Genomic DNA, 12,605 nt, shown 5'->3' on the forward strand with positions numbered 1-12,605 from the left:
AGCCAAGTAAGCTAACAGACAAGTAAAAAATGGTAAATGTAAAAGCAGATATAAAGTTTTTAGCCATTTAAGGCATACGGCAGCAGTGATTAGCGCATAAAAGAGAAGTTTGCATTTGATGTCTTACAGATATCATATTTCACTTTGTGATTCTTTTGAAAATCTTAAAAATAGTGGTATTAGGGCAACAACATAGAATACATGAGAATAAGAGCTTTCATTTGATATATGATTTGTCTATTTAAGTGCTATTTGAAAGATTTTTAGATTCAAATTCATATTTCTATCACATGACCTCTAGGTGGCGCTGATTTGTGATGCAAAATTTTTCCGGCCTTATTTTTTTATTTTATATAACATAAATGCAGAAGTGATCAAACAGTTCTTATTCTAAGCTTTCAAACGATACCCATATGACTGACTCATGTATTCAGAGACTTGAGCATTTTAAGCGTATAACTTTTTTGTGACACAGTGCTCTCTTTTGGACCCACCGGCGGGTGCGCATATTTGAAGATGTGAATCTAATGAATGCATGCATTGTTATTAATAGTATTTAATTGTTATTATAATGGTTATACGTTATCATTTTCTTGTAGAGAACTGTAGCAGCCTACCGATCCCAAACACCAAAGAAATCAGTATTCTTACACCAATCAGCCACAACATTAAAACCACCTGCCTAATGTCATGTAGGTCCCCCTTGTGCCACCAAAACAGCTCTGACTCGTCAAGGCATGGACTCCACAAGATCTCTTAAGGTGTCCTGTGGTATCTGGCACCAAGACGTTAGCAGCAGATCCTTTAAGGACGTAAGTTGTGAGGTGGGGCCTCCATGAATCAGACTTGTTGGTCCAGCACATCCCAAAGATGCTCAATCGGATTGAGATCTGGGGAATTTGGAGGCCAAGTCAACACCTTGAACTCTTTGTCATGTTCCTCAATCCATTCCTGAACAATTTTAGCAGTGTGGCAAGGCGCATTATCCTGCTGAAAGAGGCCACTGCCATCAGGGAATACCGTTGCCATGAAGGGGCAACAATCTTTAGGTAGGTGGTACATGACAAAGTAACATCCTCATGAATGTCAGGACCCAAGGTTTCCCAGCAGAACATTGCTCAGATCATCACCCTGCCTCCGCTGGCCTAACTTCTTCCCATGGTGCATCCTGCTGCCATCTCTTCCCCAGGTAAATGACGCAAACGCACTCGGCCATCCACATGATAAAAGAGAAAACATGATTATCAGACCAGGCCAAATTCTTCCATTGCTCCATGGTCGAGTTCTGATGCTCACGTGCCCATTGTAGGCACTTTCGGTGGTGAACAGGGGTCAGCATGGGCACTCTGACCAGATGGGCTAGCCTTCGCTCCCCAGGCATATCAGTGAGACTTGGGCTCCCAAGACCCTGTCACCGGTTCACCAGTTGTCCTTTCTTGGACAGCTTTTGGTAGGTACTAACCACGGCATACCGGGAACACCCCACAAGACCTGCTGTTTTGGAGATTCTCTCAGTCATCTAGCCATCACAATTTGGCCCTTGTCAAAGTCACTCAGATACTCTTGCCCATTTTTTCCTGCTTCCAAAACATGAAATTCAAGAACTGGCTGTTCACTTGCTGCCTAATATATCACACCCCTTGACAGGTGCCATTGTAACAAGATAATACATTTTATTCACTTCACCTGGCAGTGGTTTTAATGTTGTGGCTGATCAGTGTATTATTCCTGTAATGTATAATTTGAATGGAATGTCACTTAGGGTAGTTGTCACACAAGGAAGTTGTCACAAGGGCTGTATCCAAAGTTGTGCAATTGCATAAATACTTGTTTTGTATTTTAGTCGTTATTTATGTAGGTTTCAAAAACTTGGTTCAAAAATGTCTTGAATGAGGAAAATGTCTGAGAAATTTCTCCTCTAAAGGATTCTATCCTTTTTTGTAATGGCTGTTGGGTAAATATGTGAAAACAATAAAACAGTGGCATACATTAAGGCATGGTTCAACTATATAATGAAGTTAGATTTTTATGGATTTTTAGTATTTTAACAGAGTGGAGGTGGCGTAGTGGGCTAAAGCACATAACTGGTAACCAGAAGGTTGCTGGTTCGATCCCCATGGCCACCACCATTGTGTCCTTGAGCAAGGCACTTAACTCCAGGTTGGGGGGGAGGGATTGTCCCTGTAATAAGTGCACTGTAAGTCGGTTTGGATAAAAGCGTCTGCCAAATGTATAAATGTAAATGTATTTTAACAAAAGATTGAATGAGAGTGGATAGGACTAGGGACATTTTTGTTAGGTTGGGGCAAGTTGTCACACGTTGTATATTGTAATATAATATTATACAATTAATTAATTAAAATGTCTTTTGGCCAAAACAATGCTTCGAAATGTATTGTGTATGTTGCCTTTTTGCTGTTTCAGGAATTTAAATGCTTTGCAACTCACATACTATTTTGTGTTTCAGTTGTTACTGTTTATATTTTCTGAAACTCATACAAATACTGTATATTTTGTAAGATGATATTATTATTTCTTTAGATAGAATACAAAAAAGTGTAACAACATTAACTATGTCTTTTTCCCTATATAGGCAATGTTCAATAATAATGTAATAATTAATAATTATTCAATAATCTTAAAAAAAAATAACCCCACCCAGAGAAATATTCACTTAAATGCGTTATAAAATGTGTTGCCATTTGATAGTGTAGGTGATGGCAGCTCTCTGTGATTGCACAACAATATAACCTCTTTGAATGCACCTCTTTACATTAATAATAGTAATAATAATGTTAATATTACTTCAAATCTTCAGACCACTTATGTTCTTCTTTACACCCTTCCAGATGGTATGACTAAGTGACGAGCTGATCATTTTATAACTTACATTTTACAAGCCATCTTACAGTAGCTTAGTGTCCAGTGGCCAACAGAGGGAGTACAATTACCAGATAATTTCCCCTACACTCTGATGCATTACTCTGCTCTGATATATGCACAATAATCACGCAACACAAAATTGTACACGATCTAATCTGACTTAATTGGCCTATTTGTCTTTTCACTAATTCTACATACACAATAACTAACATGATCAAATATTAGTTTAACAAGATTTAAGTAGTTACTAGTTTTTACATGCATATGACCAAAATCAGAGACCTTTAAAAGTCTTCCTTCATAAATCACATTTCAGATTTTCTGCTAAGACCTACACTTTTTGTCATGTTTGTATGTAATTAAAATGTTCTTTTTCTAATCAAGAATTGATCTCATCATGCGGTGCGTTAAGCAATATGCGTAAATGTTCCTACATCATGTCCCATAACACATTTCATAGCCTATATTAAACTTAATAATGATTACAGATTTTTTTTTTGCCAGTGTCAAATGTGTTTGCACATCGGGTTTATTAGAATGCACATAAGTGTGTTTTGCACCCAATTTGTCCTCGCTCATTTGGAGGCAGTTCGCTGTGGACTCGTGCACGCTGATCCGTGTCGCGCGCGCTCCTTCAGTCTCGTCCTTAGCGCTTGGAAACAGCAGCTGCTGTGCCGTCAGATGCACCAGGACAGTCACCGAGGAGCAACGACGTCCAGCGTTTCGCCATTCAGCTCTGTTCACGCTTATTGTACAGGATCACAGCGCAGCTTCTCATCGCAGCTCGGGACAGGCTTAAATCAAAACGGTAAGAGCCCTTCATCCATTCTTTAGTGTTGCTGTTGTGTGCATTCGCTCCTTTTGTACGTCCCTGTCCTTACAGCGCCTGCTAGTTCCCATTCTTCATCATTTCATCAGACTGAGCATCAGAATGTTTCCCCCTATCGAAGCATCAATAACATCTATGAGCGCTGTAACACATTTGATTGACGCTATTTAAATATAATAATATTCCAAACAGAATACACTGTGTGCGCGTGACGGTATTAATAGTGTGCTTGTTGAAATACTTGTTGAGACTGAAAGAAGATTTCGCCGATATATAGTGTTGAATGTTATATTAGCTTTTGAAAGTTTAACACTGAACTGTTGTTGTGGATTCAAATTGCACACCGAAAAGCTTATTTCGTGTTTTAGCGAGTTCAAAAGCGACAGACGGTCGCAAACAACTAGTTTCTCAGCTGGACGATGTTTTGATACAGGCTGAAGACAAGAGACGAAGGCTATACCATTTTTTCAAATCCTCTTTTGAGAACGTGACTGTTGAATGTCGTTTCATTTCTATGTTACCCGCCAGTTTTATGGTTCATTGGGATTTCATGTGCGTAAGATGGTTCAGTTGCTCTTTAGAAACTGCTTCTTGGCTGATGCCCTCGATAACACGTCACCTGGGCAACCGCTTCAGCACCATGGAGAGAGTTCTGCTACAAGGTCCACATTCAGAGTAAACCAAAGTTTAAAAGATGACTCTGTTTCATTTTTCAGGTTGAGTAGCTTTTTCTTTTTTTCTTTTTTTTTTGCTGTGGCACCATTGTTTCAGTTTTCTGTTACACTAAGCTTATACAAAAGCAACACGTTTAAAGTAATTTAACATTTGAACTGTGACATGTTTTTTTGGACTATCCAACGACTACATAACAAACTTTTCCCTGTCTTTTCTAAAATCCAAATAGCATAAAAGGCATTTCCCCTCTAAACAATCAACACAACGCATGCTGCTGTACAACAGCATGTAACAGATGACAGTACAGTCTTTTGTCAACTCATTATAAATGCTTTGATTTCTTTCAGATCAAAATATAAATATAAAGTCAACTTGTACAACTGCAAAATTTGATCTAAAGCTAGGTATTATTTACAATGAAAGATAGAATAAATTGGAAGTGAACGAAATTGCTCTAGATATCTTTAGAGACTACAGTTTTTATGAAGCGCACAACTTGGTTTGTGTTTTATTAGTAGTACAAGTATTATTTTGGAAAGCATGGCTACAGATGGTTCAGTAAAATAACTCAATCCACACTTGAATCAGACACAGCTGGCAGTAAGCACTATTGTAAAGCGCTGTCAGGACAAATTAAATGAATGATTAGTTTTATGACTCGAAGACATTACAATATTTCAGCTTTTTCTGTTGAAGCATAATTTTCTGTAAAGCTACTCTGAAATGATGTGTTGTGAAAAGCACTATACAAAAAAGAAAAAAAGACGACATGATTAGCCAGCAATTTATTATAATGTATTAATAATAAACTAGTTGTAAGAGTAATGACAACTGTTCATATGGCATTTGCATGATTGTTTCAACTACTGGACATAAATGTGCAAAAACCTTTTTTGATATTTATGATTTATTTCCGAGCTGATTGCTGCTTAATTAGTTAAGACATTATATATATATATATATATATATATATATATATATATATATATATATATATATATATATATATATATATATATATATATATTATTATTATTATAACTATTATGTATATTTTATAAACCAAACACATTTAAAAAGGGAAATTGTAAAACATTTGTTGCTGGTTCTCAGAAGTTTATAGTAAGATGATAGCTTGTAATGTTACACAATGAGATCTTTATAATGACAGAGCAGGCTTCATATATAAAATACATATAAACATTAGTTTAAAATTTAAATATATCTTATAAAAATGATATGCCAGAATTAGCTCTGTGAGTTTTTTATTTATTTATTTATTTATTTATTTTTTTGGTGGGCATGAATGTAATGTAATGAGAGATATACCTCAAAAGCCTGTTGTATAATTTTTTATACATGAATTTCGATGTGCTTTTTCAATAAAATAATGTACAAATTTTAACCAAGCACGAGTTCTTATATTCAGCAAAAACTCATTTTAAAATATCCGTAACAATATAACGTTATTGTCACTTTTACTAGGCTAATTCAAAATCAGCAAAGATTTGACATCAAAAGATGATACTTCGCAATACTACTGCAGACATTTTTTAATGAATAAAAAATACATCTACTTTAACAAATTCAAGGAATCAGTACGTGGCAATAGACATCTAGTTCATTGCTTACAACAGGTTTGTATTATGTTATGTTATGCCATGATTATGTTAGTGATGCAAAGACTTTAGAAAAAAAGTGATGCCCATGTTTATAAGGATGATGGAGTATGCTGTTTAAGTGTTCTCCTTCAGTCTGCTACTCTGTCAACATTAGCCAAACCTTTCTTTTCAAATGTGCTCCATAATAAACACAATTTGTATGACAAATGAATGTTTATGTTTCGCATCATTAGTTGTTAAATGTAGCCTATACGTTACTATACTATTTTGCAAAGTAACTCAATAATTATATTGATCCATGTGTACATATAGTTTATTTAATTTTGTACGACAACTGTTTATGTTTCAGCAAATGTGGCAAAAAAGGTGCTTCCTTAACTGTGACAATATACTTGAGTGTCATGCAGGACTTACTAGAATTGTATGCAATGCAATACCTGCAATCCTGTACTTTATTCTATCCACTTTTTCACTTTTATCTTATTTATTTTTAATAATTTTATAAATGTATTTACCTGAATCTAACTCTCAGAGGATCCATGATTGATCGTGGGCCCATATGCACTGCATATTCTCTATACTGTGTATTTGCACCCCTGATGCTGCATTGTACATTTCATTGTTTAATTCATGGTAATCAGAAATAAGCATTCCCATCTGTTTTGAATTCATGGCAGATGTATTAATGCAATAAAACAAAGCATCAATTTTAATTGCTTTATGCCAATATTACAGTTTTGATTTGAAAGCCATTACAGAGCTTAGGGGAGTCCTATAAAGACACACTGATATTGTTTACAAATTCAGACATACTGCAAAAGAATGCCTTACTAATTTCCTCCTTTCAAATTAAATTAGTCTCAATAATCATAATGGTATTTTCCATGAGTTCTGTTTTGAAATTGTTGAATCATTGGCAAGAATGAAAGGTCTCACCGCTGGCTAGCACTTATTTAAAAAAAACAGTCGTGCTTTCCATTGATCGAAAAGAATATCTGATTAGACTTACTTGGCGCTTTGCCGATATATGACAAAGTTTCTTTAACAGCCTGTTTTCTCATTTTCTGTTACTGGTAGCTCTGCACGAACTGGCAAATAGAACATAAATTGTAAAGATCAATTGCAGATTATTACAGTTACCGGCTCTCTGTGCTGCATGCAGCTGATCTATTCTTAATAGGTCCACTGCGGATGCAAAGACAAACTGGAAGCACATCTCTTTGTATGTGCGTTTAGAAACGAACTGCTAAATCGTTCCTCCACTCATGTTTTAGGTCATACTTTCTCTTAAAGATATAGGACACTGTTATGATGATGGCACACTTTTCCTTGTCTGACACCCATACCAGCTGTCTCCTCAGTTTAGAGATGCTTGCCATTAGTCAAATTATCACATTCTAGTTCCTCTTTATTTGAACACATGATCATGACTGCTGTGGAGGAAGCTGTAATTGGCCCAATTTGCTGTGAGAGAAAGGCTTTGGTCACAGTTTTGCTGTCTGAAGCCACTGTATCTCACTGCATCTGAAAGCAGCAAAAGCATTCTTTGATGTTGGGATATGTTTTTCTGGGATGGCTTTTTCTGCCACAATAAGCTTCATTATCCTATGGAGGGAGGTAAGTAAAGCTTGAAGTAAAGCTTGGCTTCATATCAAGTTATAATTTAAATTATATGGCAATCCATGGAAGAAAAAAGAGCAGGAAATGCAATTTGCTGCCTCTCAGCTATCTGAATAAACATGGCTGGGTTAGTACAAGACATAAGGGACCCCTTCAGCAAGGGTCGTAGACAAATATACAAATGAAAGTGTTGTCTCACAAACATACATGCACTCCAGGGCATATCATAACACATATCATAACAGTGCAGTTTTCTCTCCTGTGTTGACAAATGTCCAATTGAAACAGGACATTTGGGCAGGACATACTAAAGTACTCATACAGTGTACAAGCCAATACATACAATTTTACATAGCCAATAGACTTTACTTTTTTGGTTGTAGGTAGTATTAGAGGGAGGAACATTCTCGTTCTAGAGATCATTTGATCTGTCATCAATAGTGATCAATATGGTAAGGATTGTTTAGTTTTTTTAAAGAGACTTGTTTACAATAATGAACTGTGAATGACTGTATTTAGCAACTATTTAACTAGCTTTTGTGGTAATTACACTTTGTAAGTGCTAAAGTTAATTGTCCATCCATGGGTAGCTTTTACAGTGTTATTTAATTCCTGACATTTCCCTGTTGATTGTAGAATGGAAAGGGTCTGGCTTTTAAAGTAGATGATTATTTTCACCTTCTTCCTTGTGTTTTCATGTCAGAAAAAAAGGTTTTTTGGTGACTCTAGTGGAATAATGTTTTTCAGAGTGCTGTATAACTTCACTTTTCATGTTACTTTGCCTTGAGTGGTGTATTTGCTTAGTCTTTCATTGACAGTGGTGCTAGTGATAAGGAACAAACCCTCTGTCTTCTCAGAGAGATAGATATAGAAAGAGATTATCATTCATAAACAAATCTCTGCCTCCAAACACACAAGCAGGAATGGGGGTTAATTGTCTCTGTTTAGTATGTCTTTTATTTGGTTATATACGTAGATAGATAAAAAGAAATATAGACAGATAGATAGATCAGGCCATTGTGTTGTGTCTTGTGCTGTTTCTTGAGTGTTCCACCATTTGTCTTGTGTTTTAAGCGTGATATTCAAAATAGTTCAACTTTTAAAAATGCAACCACATTAATTCGGATACATTTGAAAACTGTGTTTTCATTTTCAAAACATTCTCCACCACACTGGTTTCAGGGGTTTTCCAAAAGTTTCTCGTCCTCACTGAAACATATGAAAACTCATAAATCCCCTTACTGCGCATGCAAAAAATGACTGTTGTACAGTCTGAAAGGTAATTGTCCACGTATTCCATCGCAGGACACCAATTCCGAGTAAACTTCCCATCACCTTTGAAGGAATGTAATGTGAAGGTTGTACAAAGTAACATTTATCTTTCTCTGTCAAAACCTCTGTCTCAGTGTGGACGGAAGGCGAGAACGTGTAGAGAAAAAGATGTGTTTTCAAATGAAAATGATTAGTGTGGAGGTGGAGGTGGAATGAAAAAACGAAATAGTTCCATAAGAATTTGTGTTTTCTAAACAGCCCATAAGAAACACATCCGACAACCAACCAATGTGAAGTTGTTGACCGGTTCTACCGATGGCCAGTGCAACTCTGGTTGCACCTCATAGAATTGGTTCTGAACATACTGTGAAATACAGATATCAGGGTTTGTGCTTATTATGGCAAAATATTGATATGTGATTGTATTGGCACAGCTCCAGAAAATATGTAGTTTCCCACTTTGCAGAATGCAACAGAAAAAAAAAATTCTCAGTGTGGATCTGCTCCTACAATGCTGAGAAAAAAGTTTTTAATCCATTTTTGGATATCATTGTTATTCAGTTTTTGTTACATATTCTATTTTTCCAGCTTCGTTTGCAATACAAATTCTTCCTCACTTTTGTTATGGCAGCAACTGTCCTGACCTTGCATTGCATCATTGGAGATAGATTGAATAAAATAAGTATATCTCCCAGGCAGAGAGGATCAGATTGTTCTATTGCCTTGTTTTACATTCGTTCTTGGGTTTACACAGCAAAGTGAAATGTAGCTTCTTGTCTTTGTTACTGTGGAGTCAGAAGAAAGAGACAGTTTAAGGAGATGGTTTGCCATAGAAAAATAAATAAGAGACATTGTTACACTCAATATGGCATATGTATATATGGAATCCCGACTTTCAATTAAAACACCTTTATGATAGAAGCATTGCCTGTTTTTATTGTTTTTGAGAATGCCCATTCTTGCTCAACAGTACAGATTTTTGCCTGATTTCAGTTAAAGAAAATCTAAAATTCTCAGATTTTATTGCTTAAATTCTATTTATTGTTTTGAACTCTTGTTGTTTTTTGTTCCTAATTAAATTTATTAATTACTGCACAAAACCCTGATATGCATATATGTTAGTGATGGTCATTTTGGCTCTTTTCAGTGAGCCAGCTCATTTGGCTCAGCTCACCAAAAAGACCTGACTCTTTAGAAACAATTCTAATTAAATTATTAAATGAAATCATACACTACCTTAACCACAGTGTTTTTGAAAATGTATTGGTTTGTTATAAAAATGAATGCTATTAAACATTTGCATTTAAAGTATAACTTTTTATAGTATGTAAACAAAGTGCATATAAATCTAACCATTCAAAACTAATACAATCTGAACATTATAATAGAATATTGCACCATATCAAAGAAAAATAAATAACAATGTGCAAAACTGCAGCATCCCACTTAAAACATTAAACTGGTCCCTCTTTACTCTCTTCTTTATTGCCATGTTATAACCAGTAGCACACAGCAATGCTGACAATATTTTGCTTTTATGAGAGATTTGCATTCAGAAATGCAAGCTGCCTCACTTTCGAGGGGCTGAAGCGGTTTCTTCTCTCAGTAATTATTTTCTATTTTTATAAATAGATTCGGCTCTTCTGATATGTGAGCCGGCTCCCAACGTTCACCTACAAGAGGGAGTCTCTTAGAGCCAACTCGTTGGCGAATGACCCATCACTAATGTATGTGAGGTTACTATATCTTGGCTGTGAAAGCAACCTTTGAAAGCCGATACAGTATCTGGATATGCCTTGACTTGTCTCAGCTGTGAAAGACCCTCTCAAATGTGTCATGGGGTCAAGTACAGTGTTTCAGTCTAACACAGCTGGACCGAGTGTTTCTAAAGCCAAGAGTCTCAATAGAATGATATTGATTGCTCTGTTGATTACTTCAGTGTTTTTCTATCCTTTTGGTGAACTAAGAGAAGAACAGTTTCATTCTGCATTTCCCATTGTAAAAACAAATATTTGAACAGATTTTAAGATAGGATGTTCAAATAATAGTGTAAGCGGTTTCCAATTTACAGTTACTGTCTGTAAATCTCTCAGATCCAGAAATTATTCCAAATTTTTTTTTACCATGTATCATCCTCCTCTTGTATGTTCAACAATGAATTAATTCACATATGGTGGATCAGTGGACAGTAACGGGATGATTGTACTGACATCCTGAGAAACTGAACATCCCTTCAAAGATGGCATTCATCTCCTCTGCCTCTGTCCTGTTCAAGGACAAAGGCTAGTAAAGGCGGGGGAGGGAAGACAATGGAGAGAAAGGAAGCACTAGAACACAGTTATGTGCACACCTAAGGCTCGAAACGTTCTCATACATGAATGCAAATGCTTCTGTCTAGGCAAGCTTGATTTCATGTGTTGCGTTTTGTAATGTTTCAGATCACAATCCATAAAGCAACACAAATCCTTGTGCATTCTCAGTGTTGCTGTAAAGTGTGCTTTGTGGTAATTAACGTAAACTCTTTCAGGTTATTGACTGTCATAGTGTAGCAACAGACTGAAGAGACTGTTTTAAATATGTTTATAGTTGGCTACCTAAATGATAACACATCCAGATAATTGCACAGACATTTGTAGGTAACTATCGCCCCCTTAAGCATTAATGTTTGATACCGCAACAAAAACACAAGAACACACGTTAAGTATGTACAATGGGCCGCCTCAAATCCGCCTCAAGGTTTGACGTGTTGCGCATTCTGAGATGCTGTTCTGCTCAATACAATTGTACAGACTGGTTGTCCGAGTTATTGTAGCCTTATTGTCAGGGGCGGATCTAGACATTTTAAAGGAGGGGTTCACAGAGGGGCCACAGTGTGCAGAGAGGGCCAAATTAATAATGCTTTAACACGAGTATATGCTCATGAAATCTGAACACATGACATAATACACAAGGAATGTAAAAACAAACTTATCAATACATGCAAATTTTGTTATATCTTTTACATATTCTGATTAATTCATTTAATAACCATCAATTCTTTGACAACAATTGAAAACATAGTTATCATGAAATTGAATTTACATGAGGAGGATCACATTTACATCAAAATTATAGTACATTTACAAGGAACAGAACCCAAACCTCAAATTGATAAATATAAACTTAATATCAATCTATTTAAACAAAGCTAACTTAAACTAAATATAAATTGTCTGCATGGATTCCTTCAGATTTACTGAGTAGAGACTGGCAGCCTGTGTTCTAGTCACGTTTGGTTAAAGGAGTTCATTAGACTTAAGCTATCAGATACCCAAAGCTGATATCTATATTGTAAAAAATAAAAAATAATTCCAGCTGACAGACATTGGCTACTCCATCATTAAAGTCATGTAGACCAGTAGCATAACAGAGCTGCAGTTCTGTACATTTAAAGAAACTATACAAGTTTTTCCTGTGATAATGGCCATACATTATAAAAGGGAGTGAGGCATTGTGGACTATGTCAAACATAACTGTCAGAAAGTCTATTAGATGAGGAGGAATATCACATTCAAAAGGCACAACATACTATAGAAAAGAACCCAAACCACAATTTGCAGTCTATACATTTCTTATATTGTCTGGATTCAGTCAGATTTACTGAACAGAAATAGTGTTTGTGTGTCTGTCAGCTGGGTTTCCATTAACATATTTTTATGCACATT

At 35.9% G+C, this 12,605-nt stretch overlaps 1 protein-coding gene across 1 annotated transcript in view; it reads left to right on the forward strand.

Moving 5' to 3' along the window:
- The first annotated feature begins 3,539 nt into the window (after positions 1–3,539).
- enox1 (ecto-NOX disulfide-thiol exchanger 1) overlaps positions 3,540–12,605 on the forward strand; it is a 163,608-nt gene continuing 154,542 nt past the window's right edge. Inside the window, exon 1 of the mRNA XM_052142133.1 lies at positions 3,540–3,691. The gene's annotated coding sequence lies outside the window, so the exon portion shown is untranslated. The remainder of the gene's footprint in view (positions 3,692–12,605) is intronic.

This window comes from Xyrauchen texanus, chromosome 14, assembly GCF_025860055.1.
Source record: "Xyrauchen texanus isolate HMW12.3.18 chromosome 14, RBS_HiC_50CHRs, whole genome shotgun sequence".
NCBI classification, from domain to species: Eukaryota; Metazoa; Chordata; class Actinopteri; order Cypriniformes; family Catostomidae; genus Xyrauchen; species Xyrauchen texanus.